The 13,917-nt window shown below is 40.5% G+C and overlaps 1 pseudogene; it reads right to left on the bottom strand.

Moving 5' to 3' along the window:
- Positions 1-6,688: 6,688 nt before the first annotated feature.
- LOC129513909 (60S ribosomal protein L7-like) lies at positions 6,689-7,439 on the bottom strand (annotated as a pseudogene).
- Positions 7,440-13,917: the final 6,478 nt, after the last annotated feature.

Raw genomic sequence — 13,917 nt, 5'->3', positions numbered from 1 at the left:
TTTATTTTTTATTTTTATTTTTAAAAGATTTTATTTATTCATGAGTGACAGAGAGAGAGAGAGGCAGAGACACAGGCAGAGGGGGAAGCAGGCTCCCTGCAGGGAACCTGATGCGGGACTCAATCCCGGGACTCCAGGATCACACCCTGGGTGGGAGGCAGAGGCTCCACCCCCAAGCCACCCAGGCATCCCATGACTTCTTGTTTATAACAGCTTCCCCAACTGCCCCCACGCCCCACAAATGAGCCAACTCTGGTTTGCTCTCTGGTCATATCTTTGGTGTTGCCATAAGTTGCTTGCCCTGGATCACAATTCTCTGCTATTCTCGAATAAACATATTTTTGCTGGGAAAATAATGCAGTTTTATTTTTAAGGTTACCAGTTACGTGCTACCAGACTTGGGGTGCTTTTCATCACAGCTATGGGCAGTGGTGTTGTTGAGAGATGCACTGTAGAACTTCATACAGAAAGGCATTTTCTGGGGTGACTAGAGCTATGAGCCAAAGGTTCATGGGAAGGGAGATGTGTATTAGTTATGTTTCTTATTCCCTGCATTTTAAAATGCTGTGATATCTTGGGGACTTAGGCACCCTCCACTCCCAGGAGCTGTCCCTCCTAAAGTGAGCTAACTCCTACAGTAACAAACAACTTGCCAGTGCACACAGCTTCCACTAACCAAACAATTGAAAGTCTGTATCCCCAACTACTTCCTTTAACTCTCACACACCAAGCCAATAGTTCCCTTGCCCTAAATCACCCCAGGGCTGAGTACTGGACAATGAGAGACACCTTTTTTTATTACAGAGTGCACTGACATTATTCAAAGTATCCCATCCTAAGCTCACTCAAATTTGCCTACTCTGTGTCACCCGTTTCTTCCCACAGAAACCACAATAAAGGCTCTGGATCATGCTCTCCTTTCACTCCTTTTGTTTTCCTTCCTGACCCTAATACCTCCCTGTGTGGCTTTTTTTTTTTTTAAGATTATTTATTTATGAGAGAGAGAGAGATTGGCAGAGACACAGGCAGAGGGAGAAGCAGGCTCCATGCAGGGAGCCCAATGTGGGACTTGATCCCAGGACCCTGGGATCACACCCTGGGCCGAAGGCAGGCTCTAAACCGCTGAGCCACCCAGGCGTCCCTCCCTATGTGGTTTTGAATAGCATAATGTGCCCCCTTCTTTTGAGATATGTGAGCAATAAAACTTCTTTCAATGGCACTGACCACTCTGTCATTACTCAGTCACCCTTACAAATTAAATCCTGTTGTAATCAAAACAAGAGGTGGTGGGGGAAATGGGGCCAAATTGTGGAAAGCCCCAGGTGCTAAAGAGTTTAGGCTATTCCACAGGGAATAGGGAAGAGTAAGATTTTTGAGCAAGTGACAACATAAATCTGAGCTTTAAGGAGAGAATTCTGGCAGTGGGGTGAAGAAGGTAGAGATTCGATACAGGGAAGTCAGTTTGGAAGTTCAGTGAACCATATCTGGCAATTAATTAGATAAAAGAAGTGAAGGGCAGAGAGAGGCCAAAGATAATTCAAGTTTTTAGCCTGGTTGACCAGGTGGATAGAGATGTCATTAACGGATATGCAGAACACAGGAATATGGGCAATTTGGGGTAAGAGATGAGTTTGGTCATGGAGTCCAGGAGCCACTAGACTGGTAGATTTCCAGCCCTATAGAGAAACCAGTCTTGAACATTTAGTTAGGCATCTGTTTAGAGGTAGTTACAGGAGAGTCTTTAATTTTATCATATTTTAAATATTCCATTTGCTAGACTACCCAATATAAAAGTAAACATAATTCATAGTCAAATTTTATAATTTGATGAAATGGCTGTAGGGTCTGGATACAGTGACTAGAAATATGTTAATTTGTCTAACTGAAAGCAATGCGGGTTATTTACTGACAAGGCTAGTAAGCCATTTTTTATGTTGAAACCATTAAGATAGATGTTTAATGATTTATCAGTGCCAAAAAAGGCTTTATTTTTCTACAAATTGTCTCTATACTCAAATGCCACAGCTATTTTAATACTAAAGTAATAGGCCAGTGTTTAAGATAAAATCAGATTACCTTGTTTTTCTTTTGTGGTATCTTGGTTCGGCATGAAACTTATTCACCGCTTGCATATTTTTGCTTTATTTAATGTCTTCTTGAACTAATGAGTAAGCCAGGAAACGTGAAAATAAAGTTTGAACTTATGATGCTAAACAATTGCATTAATTCACTTGACAAAAGTGGTACACAGTTTATCAAGTATAGGTCTGTTTATACCCTAAATTTTAAGAGCCAGGAATGTTTCTTTTTTTTATTTTTTTTTAATTTTTTTTTTAATTTATTTATTTATGATAGTCACACAGAGAGAGAGAGAGAGAGAGAGAGAGGCAGAGACATAGGCAGAGGGAGAAGCAGGCTCCATGCACCGGGAGCCCGATATGGGATTCGATCCCAGGTCTCCAGGATCGCGCCCTGAGCCAAAGGCAGGTGCCAAACCGCTGCGCCACCCAGGGATCCCAGGAATGTTTCTTTTCTCTCTGAAAGCTTGTGTTCCTTACTACCCAGCTAATCAACCTATGTACCAGAATTGTGGTAGACAGAATTTCAGCATATTTATGATATTCAGATGTGGGCACTATATTTACCATATACAGAATTTCAGTATTCCAAAGGTGTCTACTGAATCCCTGAAAAAAGCACTAATTTTCCCAGTGTCATCATTTCAAGATTGCAGAATCCTAGAACTGTGGGACAGACACAGACTTTAGATCATCAAAACCACAAGCAGCTTTAAATCTGGTCTTTTGAATACTGGTGCTTTCTAAATTTCTTCCACTGAGTGGGGAGGCTGTGATGCAAGTCACAGAAATCCAGCAGAAATCCAGATCTGGGGGACGGGGGAGGATCTATGGAGGGATTTAAAAAAGAAGATGAAACGTATTGAACTCCATCCTTCCAGTTGCTTCCTAGGCCAAAAGTTCTAGGGTTTTTCTTCATTCATCTCCCCTTGTACTCTATAACTAGTCCATCAGCAAATGTTGGCTCTGCCTTCATAATATTTCTAGAATTTGATTATTTCTTGCCACCAACCAACATCATCTCTTGCTTGGATTTTTGCAATAGCTTCCTGTATAGTCTTGCTTCTGTCCATGACCTCCTTTTTGTTGAAAGCACCAGGCATGCTCATTTCTCAGGACTTGGCACTGTCTGTTCTCACTCACTAGATTGCCTTTGTCTTGGATTTTCATATGTGTGGTCCCTTTCAGGTCTTTATTCAAAAGTCACCATCTCAAAAAAAAAAAAAAAAAGTCACCATCTCAATGAGGCCTTCCCTTGCCATTCTATCCAAAATTTTAACCCTCCCCAACTGACCCCCTCTTTTTTTTCCTTAGTACCATCACTCTCTTATGTTCTATATATTTTACTTAAAAAATTATTTATTTAAGAGAGAGAGAACACAAGCAGTGGGGAGGAGAGAGAGTAGAGGGAGAAGCACACTCCCTGCTGAGCAGGGACCTTGACACAGGGCTCCATCCCAGGACCTGGGGATCATGACCTGAGCCAAAGGCAGACGCTTAAATGACTGAACCACCAGGCACCCCTATATTTTACTTTTTAACCTTGTGTATTGTCTGTCACCCCTACTTGAACATTAGCTCCATGAGGTCAGGGATTCTTTTTGGTGTATTTTTCATTCCTATATTCCCACTTCCTCATGCATGTTAGGCACTTCATAAATATTTGTTGAATGAATTAGTTCATCCCCTTTAGTTATAGTAGGGATATTATTTTCCTTTAAAACATTAAGCGAAAAACAACGAATCAATTTTAAGTAAATAATAGGACAAGTTGTGTACACATATTACAACAGTCACAATGGGTAGTAGTGAAACACTGAAAACCCTGAATTAAAGTGCTAAAAAATAGAGGTGCCTGGGTGGCTCGGCAGTGAAGCATCTGACCCTTGATTTTGGCTCAGGTCATGATCTCAGAGTTGTGAGATCAAGCCCCACGTTGGGCTCCATGCTTTCAGCGGGGAGTGTGGTTGAGATTCTCTCTCTCCCTCTCTCTCTGCCTCTCTCCCCACTCATGCACACACACTGTCTCTTTGAAATAAATAAATATTTTTAAAAAGTGGTAAAAATAGTTTGCCAACGTAAAAATAGTATGCAACAGATTAGGTTGCATAATCTTCCGGGTCCATGAACTTAAGTCATTGATAATGCCCTGATGAAAACTCATTGATTGGGCTCCACTAATTTAAAGTTATTGAAGTTTTGGTACAACTATCTTGAATTTTACCTTCATGCCAACTGTAAATATGGAATTTGTAAGCAAAAGGAGTGAATAGGATTTAAAATGGCTTAGCTCCCTACCCATGGAACATTTCTAGCAGCCATTTATATTCAACTGCTGTGTGACTTCTGGAATCCAATAGGCCTAGATAGAGTCCTATTTGCACTACTTCAGTTGGCTTTGTGATGTTGGAGGGTTACCTATCTAAAACTCAGTTTTTGCACCTGTAAAATGGGAACAATCATGGTATGAATGGAATGAATGAGCCAATATATGCAGAGCACTTAGCTCAGGGTCTGGCCCATAGTAGCAAGGGCTCAGTGAATGTCTTTCTTACCATTATTATTCAGATGTATCTGTTTACTGCTGTGTCCTCTGCACCTCAAATAACACCTGGCACAAAGCAAGCACTCTGAATCTTTTTAAATGGCTATCATCATTCATTATTATCATCATCAAACTAGGTGTGGCTATACTTGCCTCGCTAGCAATTCACATTTCCAAATGGATTTGAAGGGGACAAACTGGTATTCTTCAACTTTTTCCTGCAAAGATTCAGATAGAACTTATCTCCTCTGAGTTCAAATCATTAAAGGTTTTTTTTTTCATATTTTGAAATTACAGTACTATGTTTGAAATTTTATTATGTAAGGTTAATGGATTTAAATCACTAGAGTTCATTTTTACCTAATTTAAATTTAAATGTTCTTTTGGTTGAGCTATTTCTTGAGCACTGCTCCAAAACGCCTTCAATGATATCAAAATAAATTGATAGGCATGATGCGACCTTATGTGTGGGTAGTGCCGATTTTAGATTCTTCCCACAGTCTTCAGCAGTACTAGGAGACATTGTAAACCCATCTCATACATCCAGAGAGATTCGGTGTGTGTGTCACCCTCATAATTTGGCAAAGGAACAGCAATCACATCATTATAATCAAGGTACTCATTTGATCCAACTTTTCTTTTTCTGTGTTCCCAGCTCCATAAAAATACCCCTTCCTTTTGTTCCTATATTTTCATCTTTTTTTGAGTAATCTTTATATAATTTAATCCATGATCTGATAGCCAGAGTTTACCTCAGTCCAAAGTGGGTGGAGTGGCAAGGAATTTCATTAGTATGAGAAGAATATGGGGGAAGAATAGCTATCATTTATTCAAGATGCTCAAATGCTGCAGGGCTATGGTGTGGACATGATGAATATGACATGTTCTGGACTGTTTAGGAGGTTGGTGCTCAGTGAAGGAAATAGTAACATGAAATGATAAAAGCTATAATAGAACTGTGTCCAAAATATTATGGAAGTTACAAAAGAGTGGTAATCTCTGACCTGGACCTCATAGGGATTCACAAAGGCTTTACAAAGGAAGGTGCATAAAAATGGGGCCTCTGGGTATGAGGAGGACTTTGTTAGCAGGCCTAAAAACGTGAGGAGAGGGTCGTTCCAGACCCAAGAATCAACTTTGAGCAAAGAGGTGGGATTGTGAAAGTTCAAGGTGAAATTTCTTTCCTTTCAAACCAGCCCCTCCTTTTCCCTGCATATGCCAGTTAATGGCTCCACCATTCACCTGATTATCTGTATCTATCTTTCAAGTAATAGGGAAATTCAATTCAAACCAGCTTAAACATCAGGGGATTTCTAGACTCCATGACTGGGGCGTCCAGGACTTCATGGTCCGTTGATCCAACGGCCCGAAGGTGTCTCTGGGGATCTATCTTTGCTCTGCTCAGCACATGGTCAGCTCTAGTCTATGGCTCATTCCCCTGGGGTCACAAGATGTTTGCCAGTTAAGTCAGGTATATAAGCTTCCTTGTTCTTGTCCAGTGAGGGAGAACATTCAGTTGAGAGTTCTGACACTCACCTCCATTGCATGTTTAGATCACATGCTCACTCCTGAACCAAAAACTACCCAGAGCAATGGCATGTGCTAATTAGTGTACGTCAGTAAAAGCCTGCCATTAATGTTGGGATAGGGTAAGCTTCCCCAAAACACAAGGGCTGCACAATAGGGAAGATTTGGGGTCAATTCTAGAGTGTTTTTGGGATGGAGGAAGCTACGTGGGAAACATAAATGTGCACTACAATCACTATCCAATCAAGAAGCTGGCAGGATTCTGTATTGCTTCCTTTCACAGCTCCCCATGTCCAGCTGGTCAATACACTGCTGATTCTACCTTCTTACCATTCTTTTGTCTGTCCAGTTGCCTTTGTTTGAACCCTCATTTCCCACCCATACTCTTAAAATCCCTCCCAGCCGGTTTTTCTCTGTCTCTACTTCTCCTTGCTCCAAAGTTCCTTTGTACTTCTCTGGCAGTGGTCCTCCTTTTTTTTTTTTTTTTCATTTGAAAGTAGTCATTTATTAACTGACTAGATTACAAAAATAATCATGGTAGATACCTTAGTTCATCCTTCTAATGAGCCTATTGATTTGGTCTTCCCTGTTGCCAGCATCTCCACCTTCTACAAAATGGGTGGTCTTTTTCTTCATTCCACCGCGTGGAGAAGATAATTTGAAGGGCCATAAAAAGTTATTGGCTTCTTTGAAACGTTTTCCAACGGTATAGATCTCGTGAATCAGATCTATATTTGCAGATGATGCCATATTTACCAATACCGAGCAATCAATGTGTTATCTGTCAGGGCAATTCGCTTCTTGTTGATCTTGCCATAACCACGCTTGTAGATCAATTCATTCACTGACTTCAGGTTTGGGTACCCCCATGCTATATATGGTTCCACAATCCTTAGCATGTTAACTGAAGCCTTGTTGAGCTTAACAAAGGTGCCATTGAAGATCTGGCGAAGGTGAAGAAGCTGCAACACCTTTCGAACCTTTGGGCTCACACCATTGATACCTCTGATCCTGATGACAAATGCCAACTTGGGTTCTGCAGGCACGTAGAAGTTGCCGGCTTTTCTCGCCATCCTCGCCATGCGAATCTCAGTTCTGTACATCTGCCTGTATTCCTTATGGTAATGCTTAGCCTTTTCATAGATAAGCTTCCTCCTTGCCTTTCGAAGCATCTTTTGGGCAAACTTTTTTCTCAGACGCTTGATCTTCAACTCCGCGAAGTTCCTTCGCTTTTTCTTAAGGGTTTCCGGCACAGCAGGAACCTTTTTCTTCTCTTCTGCACCTTCCATGGTTCCAGCTGGAAAAAGGGGCGTCAGTGATCCTCCTGTCCAAAGCTCTGATCCTGTTACTCCCAGCTTTCAACCCAAATCACCCCCTACTGGTTACAGAATAAATTCTAAACTCCTCAGTAAATCTTAGATGTTTTCCAAGACCTGTATTAGTTTGCCAGGGCCACCATAACAACATACTGCAGATGGGTGTCTCAACCAAGAGATAATTTTCTCATAGTTCTGGAGGTTGAAAGTGCAAGAACAAGGTGTCAGTAGGGTTGGTTTCTCCCAAGGTTCTTCTCCTTGGCGTGCAGATGGCCACCTTCTTGCTGTGTCCTCAAATGGCCTTTCCTCTCTGCATGCACATCCTTGCTGTCTCGTCCTCCTCCTCTTCTTCTTCTTTAATTAATTAATTAATTAATTAATTAGAGAGAGATTGAGATTACAGGGGGAAGAACAGGGAGAGAGAAAAGAAGCCTCCATGCTAAGCAGAGAGCCCGATGCAGAGCTCAATCTCACAACTCAGATCACGACCTGAGCTGAAGTCAAGAGTCAGATGCTTAACCCACTGAACCACCCAGGTGCCCCTATCTTCCTTTTCTTTTAAAGATTTTATTTATTTATTCATGAGAGAGAGAGAGAGAGAAGAGGCAGAGACACAGGCAGAGGGAGAAGTAGGCTCCATGCAGGGAGCCTGACGTGGAACTCGATCCCGGGACTCCAGGATCAGGCCCTGGGCTGAAGGCAGCACTAAACCGCTGGGCCACCAAGGCTGCCCCTCTCTTCCTTTTCTTATAAGGATACCAGTACTATGACCACTCCTTTGACCTCATTTAATCTTAAAGGTCAGGGCTTGCTGGCCTTTACATAGCACAGAGTAAAATTGGGAGGGTGTCAGATTAGCATGGATCCTCACAAGGATGACGTAGATTTGTGAAGCATTCCGTATTTTTCATAGTATCGCCCTACAGATGACATGCTGATCACAAAGAGGAAAGTGAACTTTTACAGTGGAGAGATCTGCTAGTCACCACCATATGGAAGTGATCAAATCTAATGCACTAACCGTGGAACAGTTTCTGTGCCTGTAGAGAGGCAATATGTGTGTTGACTCATCTAGGCTTCCAACCTGAATCCAATCAAGCCTCTAGACTTTGCAGGAAATATGGCAGTTGGGTTGGTGGGGTGGGGTGGGGGGGTGCTATGAGAAAAAGTTAAAAAGACACCAAGAGAAAACAAGTAGATACAAAAAAAGAATGTGGACCATTTTACAAGGGCATCAACTAATAAAACATGGTTGGGGGACGGAATCTGGTACCTAAATGTAAGATGTATGTTTATGACCTCAGAAAGACAAGATCTTCATAATCTGCTCAGGTACACAAACAGTTCTCTGAGAATCTTAAAGGCATGCTTTATAGCTCCTCTCAGTTAGACAGCAGTACTTTTGATTCAGGTATACCTCATTTTATTGTGCTTTGCAGAGATTGCTTTTTTTTCCCCCCAAATTGAAGGTTTATGGCAACTCTGCATTGAGCAAGTCTATTGGTGCCATTTTGCTCACTTCATGTCTCTGTGCCACATATTGGTAATTATCACAATATTTCAAAATTTTTCCTTATTATCATATTTGTTACAGTGATCTCTGATCAGTGATTGTGACTTGTTGAAAGATCAGATGATGGTTAGCATTTTTTAGCAATAAAATATTTTAAAATTAAGGTAGTATGTTTTTTAGACAATGCTATTGCACACTTAATAGACTACAGTATAGTGTTAATATAAATGTTACATGCACTATGAAACCAAAAAAATTCAGTTGACTCGCTCTATTGGGGTGGTCTGGAACTGAACCTCTAATGGCTCTGAGGTATGCTTGTACTCCTAAGGATGTGGTCCAACAGAAGTTCCACCAGGAACCTAGGTAAGGAAAGTAATTTCTTGAAGAGCCTGATCGTGATGTCATAATGGAATGAGATTTTAAAGAAATCCTGGAAAAGAGTGTATTTTGCGAGTGAAAGAAAAGCAAATAATTTGTGGCTTGAAGGCACAGTGATCTCATGGCAATTTTTAAGGCATAGCTCCAAATTCCTTAAATCTCGGTGGGCTTTGTGACTAGTTCCACACAGCATGATGGAAATGATGCTTTGTGACTCTGAGCCAAGATCCTAAAAAGTAATGCAGTGGTACCTGGGTGGCTCAGTGGTTGAATGTCTGCCTTTGGCTCAGGGTGTGATCCTGGGGTCCTGGAATCGAGTTCCATATCTGGCTCCCTACAGGGAGCCTGCTTCTCCCTCTGCCTGTGTCTCTGCCTCTTTTTCTGTCTCTCATGAATAAATAAAATCTTTTTTTAAAAAAGTAATGCAGCTTCTGTCCTGTTTACCTAAACACTTGTTCCTGGATGGATGAGCCATCATACCAGAAAACTGACCACTTTGAGGCCACCATGCTAGAGAGGCTCCATGGACACACTCCGGTGGGCATTCTCAGAGCTGAGTTCAGCCCTTCAGCCACCCCCAACCAAGGTGCTCAGCAAAAATGACCATGAGGCCTACCTGGAACCTCCAGTCCAGTCCATCTGTCAACTGAATACCAGCAAATGGCTTCTGTCAATGTTATAGGAAACAGAAGAATTCCTTGACTGAGCCCTGCCTAAATTCAGGATTCACAAAATTGTGAGATACAAATAGTTGTCTTAAGAGACACCTGGGACTTTGATCTCAGGGTTTTGAGTTCAAGCCCCATGTTGGATGTAGAGATTACTTAGAAATAAAATATTTTGAAAATTAAAATAAAAAAATTAAAAAATAGTTGTTTTAAGCTACTAAAGTTATAGAAGATTTTGGGGAATATAGAAAATAGTGAAAGGGAATAAAGGGGAAAGGAGAAAAAATGAGTGGGAAATATCAGAAGGGGAGACAGAACATGAGAGACTCCTAACTCTGGAAAACGAACTAGGGGTGGTGGAAGGGGAGGTGGGCGGGCGGTGGGGGTGACTGAGTGACGGGCACTGAGGGGGGCACTTGATGGGATGAGCGCTGGGTGTTATTCTATATGTTGGCAAATTGAACACCAATAAAAAATAAATTTATAAAAAAATAAATAAAATAAAATTCTCTATATAGATGGCTAGAACAGAATTTGGCTCCTTGAAAAGTCAGTGTGATATGGGGAGAAAGATGGGTGGATTTAAAGGACTATAGCAACCAAAGGCAATAAGTCAGCCCTGACTGGCTTCTGGTTCAAAAAACTAATTTGCAAATGCTTTGGGGACAGCTGGGGAGACTTGAACATGGGCTATTAGACAATATTTTTAGAAAATTATTGTTAATTTTGTTAGATACAATCATGGTATTGTGGCTATGTAGAAAAATGTTGTGATTTCTAAGAGATACTTCCAGAAGTAGTTATGAATCGAGTGTCATTATGATTGCAATTTACCATACAATGCATCAGCAAAATAATCACACACACACTCATACACACACACCCAGAGCAGACATAGCAGAAGGTTAACAATTACTTGAATCTGGGTACTAGGTATATGGTTGGTTGTTCATTATACAATTCTTTTAACTCTTCTGTGTGTGAATATTTTGCAATAAAAAGCAGAGAAAAAAGTATCAGGGAAAATTAACTTATGAATCAGAGTATGTGGCAAAGTGATTAGCACATGGTAAGTATATTCAATAAATGTTGGATAAAGCACTTAAGGTAGTGAAATTCATAGAGAAAGCAAGTCAAATGGTGGTGGCCAGGGGCTGAGGGCATGAGGAGGCTGAGGGGGGAAGGGAGAGGAGGGGGCATTAATGTTTAATGGGGACAGAGTTTCAGTTTGAAAAGATAAAAACATTCTGGAACTGGATGGTGGTGATGGTTGTACAAGAACACGAATGTACTTAATTTCACTGACTGTATTCTGAAAAATGGTAAATTTTATGTTATGTCTCATTTAACACAATTTGAATAAAAAATTTTAATGTTGGATGGCTGGCATGGTAAGCAGAATACTGGTCCCCACAAAACACATCAAGGACCTAGTCCTTGGAAACTGGAAATATGTTCCATAGCAAGGGGGAATTAAGGTTGTTGATCAACTGACCTTGAGATGGGGAGATTATGTGGATGATTTGGGTCAACCCAGTGTAAACACCAGGATCTTTGTAAGTGATGTAGTGAAGCCACAGAGAGAGTCAGGGATTTCAAGATGCTGCTCTGTTGTATCTAAAGATGGAGAAGGGGCAATGAACTAAGGAACACAGGAGCTGGAAACACAAGAAAACAGATTCTACCTTAGAGCCTCCAGAAGTAACAAGGCCACACTTACATCTTGACTTTAACCCTATGAGACCCATTTCAGACTTGTGACCTCCAGAACTGAAACATTAACAAACTTGGTGCAGTTGTAAGCTGCTAAGTTTGTGGTAGTTATTAATACAAATGGCAAGGACATAATTAGATGAAATTTTAATGTATAACCACATTTGGTCTTTATTACTATGAAGTATTTTAGGCACACCAAAAGGGCATAACTATCTAAGTACCTGTATATCCAAGCTTGCACAATTCGGAAGAAGTAAGCAATTAAAATGCAAATCTGATCACTTTCTCCTTACAACCATCAATGATTCCTATAGCCTGTAGGAGAAAGCTTAAATTTTTGCTTCTAACTGGGCTCCTGCTTGAAGTTGTGGCCGAGTCCTCTGCCTGGCCCTCTAGAAATACTGAATTTCTGGTATTCTTACTCCACAAGCTTATTTGCTTATGCCTCAATGCCTTTGCCTTTTTAATCTGAACTATAGAGAGAGTATCCATGGAAGACAGTGATACCTACCATGTTACAAATAACTATTTGTACCCTGTGGCTGGACCACACACTCCTTAAAGACATAGCTTGATTCATTGGCATATACCATCTGCTCAAGTCTCTCAGTTAAAGCTCCCTCCATTTACATGAGAGAAATGTGTAATGAGCCCTTCGTTGTTTCAAAAATACAGCCTGTGAGGGTGACAAAACATGAGAGACACCTAACTCTGGGAAATGAACAAGGGGTAGTGGAAGGGGAAGTAGGCAGAGAGTTAGGGTGACTGGGTGATGGGCAATGAAGGGGGCACTTGGCTGGATGAGCACTGAGTGTTATGCTATATGTTGGCAAATTGAACTCCAATAAAAAATTTTTTTAAAAAGAAAAATAAAAAATACAGCCTGGAGAATTGGCTTGAATAAAAAATAGTAATACTATCTGACTATATGAAAAGATCATGTAGTACTCTTCTATTTTTGGTAAGTCACTTTTCAGTTGTATAAATTTGATTTCATTTTTAAAAAATATTCGATTTATTTGAGAGAGAGAAAGAGCACAAGAGAGAGGGTGAGTTGGGAGTGGGGTAGAGCGAGAGGAAGAAGCAGACTCCTTACTGAGCAGGGAGCTCAATCCCAGGATCCTGAGATCATGATCCAAGCCAAAGGCAGACGCTTGGCTGACTGAGCCAAGCCACCTAGGCTCCCCTAAATTTGATATCATTTTAAATAAGTTTAAACTCATCTTAAAGGTCAGCAACTACTCTGTGAAATAAGTTGATGGCATTTTGGTAGGGATTGTATTGAATGTATAGATTGTTCTAGGTAGCATAGACATTTTAATAATATTCGTTCTTCCAACCCCTGAGCATGGAATATCTTTCCATTTGTTTGTGTTTTCCTCAATTTCTTGCATAAATGTTCTATAATTTTCTGAGTAAAGATCCATAACCTCTTTGGTTTATTCCTAGGTGTCAAAATACCATCAACTTATTTCACAGAGTTGGAACATATAATACTAAAATTTGGAACCAGGAAAGATCCCAAATAGTCAAAGGAATGTTGGAAAAGAAAACCAAAACTGGTGGTATCATAATTCCCAACTTCAAGCTCTATTACAAAGCTGTACTCATCAAGACAGTATGGTACTGGCACAAAAACAGAAACATAGACTAATGGGACAGAATAAAGAAACCAGAAATGGAACCTCAACTCTATGGTCAACTAATCTTTGACAAAGTAGGAAAGAATATTCAATAAAAAAAAGGCAATCTCTTCAACAAATGGTGTTGGGAAAATTGGACAGCCACATGCAGAAGAATGAAACTGAGCGATTTCCTCACACCATACACAGACATAGACTCAAAATGAATGAAAAACCTAAATGTGAGACAGGAATTTATCAAAATCCTAGAGGAGAAAACAGGCAGCAAACTCTGTGACCTTGACTGCCGCAACTTCTTACCAGACACATCTCCAAAGGCAAGGGAAACAAATACAAAAGTGAACTCTTGGGAACTTCATCAAGATAAAAAGCTTTGCACAGCAAAGGAAATGGTCAATGAAACCAAAAAACAGCCAACAGAATGGGAGAAGATGTTTGCAAATAACATATTAGATAAAGGGCTAGTATCCAAAATCTATAGAGAACATATCAAACTCAACATCCAAAGAACAAATAATCCAATAAAGAAA

Source organism: Nyctereutes procyonoides, unplaced genomic scaffold, assembly GCF_905146905.1.
Source record: "Nyctereutes procyonoides isolate TBG_1078 unplaced genomic scaffold, NYPRO_anot_genome, whole genome shotgun sequence".
In the NCBI taxonomy this organism is placed as follows: domain Eukaryota; kingdom Metazoa; phylum Chordata; class Mammalia; order Carnivora; family Canidae; genus Nyctereutes; species Nyctereutes procyonoides.
The sequence above is the reverse complement of the archived record's forward strand: the minus strand, read 5'-3'. Positions and strand labels throughout refer to the sequence as shown.